Consider the following 8,864-nt stretch of genomic DNA (forward strand, 5'->3'; position numbering starts at 1 on the left):
ATTTATCTACGAACAACTTGGTTAACTAAAAAGATTATGAGTTTTAAATTGCCTTGGAGTGTTAAAAGAACATAACTAAAAATGATGATATAATGTATTTATTTATCTACGTACAACTTGGTTCGACCCACGCATGAGGCCTTAGAAGCTGTTTAGGCTTGACTAAACCCCCAAAACTTCTTTTCATGTCGTCGTTGAATGTGTGAAACTCACGTGTTTTAAGTGTTTGGGTGCAAACCAAAGTCCCACATTGGTCATGGGACAAAACAAATGTATGTATATAAGTCTAAGGGAAAGTCATTCTATCACCAATTGGTTTTAGAATAAGGATGGACTCTTGGGCTTATATTGCAGGACATTGTGTTTGGGCTATACGATCACAACAAATGGTATCAGAGCTGGGCCATAGCCCCGATGTGGTGGACGGCGCAGTAGGGCGCACCCCTGAGCCAACGATGAGTGGACCCAGCTCTCGTTCGAGGGGACCCTAGCACGATGAGTTGATCCTGGAAGCCTTGTATCGAAATCTCCTTGCCCTCCCACCAGGTTGAGAGTTCCGAGTTGGCGGCGGTAAAGGTTGGATCCGAACTATCGTTGGAGGGGAGGCCCAGATGGACTTGGGTTTGAGGGGAGGTTTGTTTGGGTGCAAACCAAAGTCCCACATCGGTCATGGGACAAAACAAATGTATGTATATAAGTCTAAGGGAAAGTCATTCTATCACCAATTGGTTTTAGAATAAGGATGGACTCTTGGGCTTATATTGCAGGACATTGTGTTTGGGCTATACGATCACAACATTAAGAGAATATAACACTATCTTACTCTTCCCAGAATATGACCGATGAAAGTAGATTATGTCCTCCATTTTCGATGTTTTGGCCTCAAAGCATAGACATGTTGTATCACAAACATAAATCGTATATCGTCCTAAGCTGTCTATTTTCTCCCATTCGTATGTAGATGGATTCAACTTATACACATCAACATATTTTTTAAACACATCCACTAAAACTAGTAAAAGATGTTGATCAGATTTCGTCGTCAGGTAATATTTTGTGGAAGGTCTATCATTCTTGTTGGGAACTTCAGACACAGCAATTTCCGATTCATTCACATCTCCGTTTTCCATATGTTTGAAAACATAAAGTCGTCCATAATCCAAGGCGTAAATATCTCTCCCAAGAAATGTCAGAAAATTAAAGTAGAATGGACGACGAATGCCAAACCTAATTGAAGCCTACGCCAGGATTGATCACGACTTACAAAGTGGATGGAAACACGCCAGTCCGCCATGAGTCCAACAACCATACAATCAGGCGAAGTAGGTGATGCAGAAAAAGAAAAGCTTTCTATATAATCAACGTCTAGATGTGGAAGCTTGTGAATATCACTTGTAAAGGGGTTAAAAAAGAATACGTCTGTAGTATTTTTTGACATTAACAACCAGCCATACCTAGAACAATGTATTTGGAGATATCCAGTATATTGTTGATGTGTTCTTATAAAATACTTGTCACCCAACATAGGATCGGTTATCGTTATAAAACCTCGATATTTGTCTAAGACCATCGACCATGGTGAATCTAAATTAAGGATACATCTTCAGTCTTGGTATTGATGTTATGTTTTTCCATCGAATCACAGGTAGTGATGCGAATTGTTTGCAGGTCAAACGGAAGTTAAGGTAGTCTACATCAACACAAAAATCCATAATCATCTCCAAAATATGAAACGGAAATTTCATTTCAAGCTCATCTGTAACTTATATACCATATTCCTTGCCCTCTTGTTTAGATTCAACAGTGCACTTTGTTTCTCCATAATCACCTTGTAACCTAAACAAAATATTACGTAAAAAATATTATTACCTATTGCTAAGTATTATGGTTGTAAAAGTCCCTGACTAGGCCGACTAAATCTTGACTAGCCGGATGACTTGGCATATTTATTGTGTTAAAGTTGTCAAAAGTCCAATTTAGTCATTAAGGTGGTGTTTGTTTTTTCGTCTGTAGATTATATTATGTCTTATGGCGACGTTTTTACTGCAGACAATTTGTATTTCTAAAGACATAGATAAAAAAATGTCTTATTTTGTTTGCAACTCGCAGTCTCAGAAATAAGCTTCTAAATGTTACATACATGATTAAGTTATTTTGCACACATAAAAACAAACAGTCTTTCACTATTAAGCATACAGACCGACCACATCTTCTCTATCTTCTCTACATGCATGGTCTGTAAATCTTCAGACATAAACATCTTAAAAAACCACAACACTAAGTGTAGAATTTAGTTTAAAGCCAGTCAAAGTTGGTCAGCACCAGACTAGTCCCCGACTTATAAATTCCCGACCCACTAGTCCCCTACTAGCGACTTTTACAACTTTGCTAGATATACAACATGTATGAAAAGAAATATATACCTGCATTCACGCATCGACCAAACTGCATAGCTTGTTTACCTGCATTCACGCATCGACCAAAATGCATAGCTTGTTGGCAAGTCCCCTAGCATTAGTGATAAATCTAGAGGTGTCATAGGACCCAGAGGTAGAGTCTTCATTTCGACATCGTACGAATGTATCACTTTGTCCATTTGGTCAAGAATGTGTACAAAACCTCCCAATTCAGAATGAATTACGGGACTGTGAATCACAGAGTTATCACGAGTGAAACCCACAAAAAACATAGCGTCTTTGAGGTCTTCCACTTTCTCCCACAACATTATCGTCATATCCAACCTAAACAAACACACGGAAACAATTTTCCCCCATTCCACACATACATAAATGAAGAATAACTCTTCACACGAACCTTTCAGATAACGACTTTTATAAGAGTATTTAGGTTTGGGTTGAGGAGAGAATTTCACGATAGGTATTAGCTTTATCACAAATGCTTTTTCAGAAAATGCAATGTCAACATGAATGACAAACGGATCACAACCTTCAAATACAGGACTCAAATAGTATATTTTACCGTTAGAGTAAGTTAGAGAATGTATGAAACCATGGTCCCTTCCTGTAATTCTCCTTAGTTGGTAATCGCACGACATTTTTGTCCATTTTAACTTCTGTCTTTGGTCTAACCTACAAATAATAAATGTAGCTTTTTTGTTGATGGTTAACAGGAGGATCGAATTGGGGTCTTCAGGAGGGGACGATAAACAACATTCGTATTTGAGAGTATCCCCTTCATGAATCAAAGGGGGGAGTCGTATGATCATAGAAGTCAATGGGTTCCAAAGAGACCATATGACATGTTTTGGATGTTCGGACAGAATCACCCAACCATGAAAACATGCTCGGATACGTTTCCCAATTAACTCAGGGATTCAACATCGGTATTGAGACAATGTGTTGTTTATGTTGTAGAATATCTGCTCCTGATCTTCGTTTTTAGCTTCGAGGTTTTGAGCAACTAACCATGGATATTTTGAGTGTTGAGAAGGTAACTGATCAGATACTGAACTAAAAGAAATATGTTGCTGCTCCATCCCTAAATTGTTCAAAATAATGCAACAATATCATATTTTGTATTCTCCATAAGTAAGTAAATAACCTATAACAATATATAATATGTGATGTGTAAGTGCTCATTATAACTTCTCATAAACAGTCTAAACAATTTAATCATAGACAACAAAGCAGAGCAAGGAAATTTGTGCTGTATGATATTTGAAAGTGTAGACGATAAATCTATGGATCTTAGGTCGGTTGAACTCTAAACTAAAGGCGGAACACAATAGAATAGAGGTAAATCGAGATACGGGTCGTTTCGGGATTGAATTGGTCGAACCTAGTGCAAAACCTAGATTAGATCGACACCTAGATGATGTATTTCGGTGGTATTCAGTGTTAGGGTTTTCTGGAGACGAGAAACAACGATTTGGAACAAATGGGACGAGTAACCTCATCAAAGAAGTCTAAACCGTATATATACTGCAAGTCAGACACACTCGGTCGAGTCTGTCTGTCAGTCGGTCGACTGACTTACACAGTCGGTCGAGTGTGTACACACACTCGGTCGACTGTGTGCAGTTTAACATATTGATTATTTAATAAACTAAGAACGCACAATCACCATAGTAATCAATAGTCACTAGTAAATAACATTATTACATAACCGAATGTACTAAACGTAAGAATAAACTACGACTGGGGATTCATGCACCAACAAACTCCCCCTAAGACCTAGAACAGAAATAAAAATTCGATTATCAATCAGTAAACGGATCTGTCACCCAGTTCTTCAAATAGCAAAGTTTCACAACCCTGCAGTACTGTTCAGCCTGCACACGATTTTCTGGGCGATACAGCATCCGATTGTAGTAAAGGGTAAACATATCTTCCTCACAGCAGTTTCGCAACCAAACTGGATCTAGAACCCTTATAGAATCATTTTCATCTCCACCATCCTTGTCTAACACAATAACTGCTTCCTCTGAGCGTTCATCATAATACCACCAACGAAAACGAGGACTGAAGTGCTGCGACATCTTTCTCAAAGGAACCTTCCGCATATACTTCACAGGTCGATATTTTACTATCTTCCTTCTAACCCCTGTTTTCTTGTTCCTTCGATAAGAAATCTTCGGAAACTGAGGACGAAAACCTATGAAATTAGGTGACTGATACGATCTCCTTATCTTACGAACCAAAACATCAGGAATTCCACTGTAATCCTGATATAACATCTTAAGCCTGGCCACCTGCATAAACTCAAAATAAGGTAACGTTTTGAATTCAAATGGAGATTTGATATAATCCACTCCATATTCTTTCTTGATCGCATACATATCGAATTCTTTAATATAGGCCCAGGCTATGATCTTTCCCTTAACACGTAAACTCTCACAGTGCTCGATAAACTTCAAAAACTGCGGCGCTACTTCAGGTTTCATCACATACTTCCTAATCCGCATCTGAATCTTCCATTCTTCTTCCAACACTTCAATCTTTTCTTTGTTGATCTTCACCGGCAAGAAACCTTCTGGTAACACACTTTCTTGTTCCTTCTGTTCCTTTTCCTTACATTTTCTGTTCAAAAGCTCATCATTCATCTCAAAATAATCAGCAAAAGTTAGAAGATCATCACCAACGCCTTCATAACGAGGATAAGGCTCAGTTGGCTCATCCTCAATAACAATCTCATCAAAACTGTTATCACTTTCATCAAAAACATCAGTATCACTCATTTCATCTTCAAAATTCTGAGCTCCTGATGTCGAATCCTCAGTTGCAGCTTTTGATGTAGCGTCAGCAGATTCCTTAGCTTCTCGCTCTAGACGCTCCATCAATTCCTGCTCAGTTTCGGTCAGATCCGGAGGGATCTCCCCTTCTTCTAAATCAGTGTAAACAGTTGTATGATTAAGACGATCCTGCATAGCTAAAAATTCAGAAACTGTTAAAACTTGAAGAGGAGTTACATACAGCGGGTTATCCTCCGTGTACCCTTTAGCAACTTCAACAGCTCTGTCCTCTTCTTCCTCACCAAAAGTACCAAATGGATCTGGTTCATCATCCTCTTCTTCAACCACAATCCTCTTCTCCCATTCGTTCAATCTATCCGTCAGATCTCGGTTTTGTGTCTGAAGAGATAAAATTTCTCCAGCCTGACTTTCCATATTTTTCTCCAGCTCACCAATCTTCAACCTCAATGCAGACATTTCAGATGTTGTCTTTTTCTTATCTTCATCAACTGCCTTTTGAAACTTAGCAAAATCCGCAGACAACTGAATCAATTTTCGGTTAACAATTCCTGTCATATCACCTGCAGTAGTCTCAGAAAGTTGAGAAATTTGAACTTGCTGAGAAGATGTAGTTTGTTGTAGTTGAGTGGGTGCAGCTTGAGTAGATCCACCAGTAGCTGGACCATTCTGAGCAACCTTCGGCTGGGACTTTGTTGTGGAAGACGAACTTCCATCTTTAACCAAAATCTTCAAACGTTTCTGTCTCCCTCTTGTTGACACCTTGGGAGCTTCAGCTAACTTTCGCTTCACTAAATCCATTTGACTATCATCAAGCGCTGTTACATCATCTTCATCAACCAATCGAGGACCAGTTGATTTTGGTGGAGGTTGATTCACCTCTTCTTCACCTGCAATAGTAATATCAGTCTCATCCCCTGAATTACTGTTTTCATGTCGGCAACTCAAGACTTCTGGACACACATAGTTCTCATTAATCAGATGACCAATCAGCCCTTTCTCTGGTACTTCCACTCGGCTCTGCAAAAACCTGTTGAAAGATTGATCATTTAAATGATTCTGCTTTAGTTCATCCTCAGGTATCTTTACCAACCCTTGAACCTGCTTCTCTAACATAATCTGAAGAAACCTTGGGAACACCAGATGAACTTTCCTCTTCACGTTTAGAACCATTGCATCAAATATCACCTGTGAAAAGTTAAACTCAGCGTTCAAAACCAACACAACAAACATAGAGCTGTATTTCGCAGTCATCTCATCAAAACCTCCTTGCATCGGGCTCAAACATCTAAGAAGAACGTATGTAAAGTATCGATACTGCCTTGGAAGTTTCGTACATTTAACAGCTTTGGTTATGTCACCAGTATAACCACATCTCTTTAAACACCTTCTAACTTTCAGAATCAGCAAATCAGTTGGCATATTATCATCGTCCAGAAACCCTAAATCTTCCCTGATAGTCTGTGCAGAAATACGAACAATCGTGTTGTTGACAGAACTCAATATCACCTTCTTGTTATCTTCAGTAACAACTTGGTCAACCTCCCAGAATTTTCTCTGATGAGAATAATACGGAGTGCATTCAGCAGTAATAGCTTTAAAGATCCTGGAACATTTCAAGAAAGCAATGATCGGACCAAAACCTCCTCTTTGGGCCTCTGAACCCTTTTCATCAACACACGCAAGTACGTTTGTATCTTCTCGACCAATCAGACCAGGTAACTCAGAAGATAATGGGATTCGTGGTTCACGTTCTTCATCAGACATCTGCTGTTGTTCTTGAGACATAGTGAATAGCTGAAAAACACTCAAAACAACATAACGAATAAGCAGTTACCTCCATGTATCATGGGGTATCTAATGAATTATATGAATCAATGAATTAACAAACATAACAAACACATTAAATAAATCACACAGTTACGTCATCCACAAGTTATTGTTTATTACACACCATAGTATAAGGGCTAACAAGCTAGCCTGATCAAATTACAAAACAACCATAAATAAACATAAGCACATGAAATCATAAGCATGAGAACTATCCTTCAATAACTTCCTCTGGAACCTGATTCCATTCATAATTCGTGTCCTCATCCAGATCAATATCATCAAACAAATGATTTAAAAGAACTGCATAAGGAAATGGTTTTTCCTCATCATCCAAAGCATCTTTCATGACATTAACGACTATCTGCCCAAGATTCACCTTGATACGTTCCATAAGACAGTACAATAGAACAGCCTCAGTACCAGATAGTATATCATCATGAGGATCTCTAAACACCACATTTCTTTTGATAATTCTCATGTTAAGCATCAAGTCATCCCTAACATCGCTCTCTCTGACCTCAATACTGTTAGAACCAATTACATATCCTGGCTTAGTGATGTGAGAAGCTACCCCACCGGCATCAAACTTGCTAGAAATCTTCCTAAGATCTTTACTAGAATAGTAAATCTTGGCTCCCCAGTAATTCAATAGAAGGTTATCTGCAAAGTCATCTATGGTCCACTTATAGTCAACACCAAAGAAATTAGCCTGAACATAATTCTTCTCTATGGTCACACTAGAATAGAACTCTTGGATTAGCTTAGGACAGTAATGATTCCCAATCTGAAGAAACGTCAAGCAATCTAAACCTTTCCACCGATCCTTCGTGAACTGGGATGCAACAACTTTGGTCTCTACAAGGATAGGCCTATGTTCGGCCAATGCTTTCCTACATTCCAGGTCATACTTCCATGTTCCACTTAACCTACTACTTGGACCTGACATTCTAAAAGCAAAACTATGCAACATATTCAGTTTAAACATGATATCATAACAAAACAATCAAAAATAGCAAAATCTTAAAAATTAGGGTTTCTATACACTCGGTCGAGTGTGAATACACACACGGTCGTGTGTGTTTTGGAACGGTCGAATGTGTGAACTCACTCGGTCGAGTGTGTTGCACACTCGGTCGATCATGTTCATCAGATCTGAGACCTCTAACTTTTCAAATCAATCAAATCCGTTGATTTTACTTCAAGATCTGGTCACAATAACATCTAAACAGGCCGACTAACAAGTTCATAGCATCAATTATAACAGATTAAGTCTTAACATCGTTCGATTTGAGTTTAGCACTTCGAATATAAAATCAAAGATTACGAACAAATTAAAACGAGTTAGAATACCTAGTTAGTGGCGCTGTGATCACAAGAAAAAGATGTAGGTAAAAAGCACGATCAAAAACTCCTTCCTTAGCTTCAAAAAATCTAGGTAAAATCCGCTCAAAAATAACAAAGTGTTCTAAGCCGTTCGAGACCTCAGCCTATTTATACTCACAGACACACTCGGTCGAGTGTGTCTCTCACTCGGCCGTTCGAGTATATATACTCGGTCGAGTGTGTTATGAACACAACACATTATTTAAAACTTGATCGGTCGAATGATTGACACACACGGTCGTGTGTGAAATGTCCCGTTCTTATTGATTAAAAACGTTCCATATTAATTGAGTTCGTTGCTAGGTTTTGACCTCTATATGAGACGTTTTTCAAAGACTGCATTCATTTTAAAACAAACCATAACCTTTATTTCATCAATAAAGGTTTAAAAAGCTTTACGTAGATTATCAAATAATGATAATCTAAAATATCTTGTTTA

This window comes from Rutidosis leptorrhynchoides, chromosome 11 (assembly GCF_046630445.1).
Source record: "Rutidosis leptorrhynchoides isolate AG116_Rl617_1_P2 chromosome 11, CSIRO_AGI_Rlap_v1, whole genome shotgun sequence".
Lineage (NCBI taxonomy): Eukaryota > Viridiplantae > Streptophyta > Magnoliopsida > Asterales > Asteraceae > Rutidosis > Rutidosis leptorrhynchoides.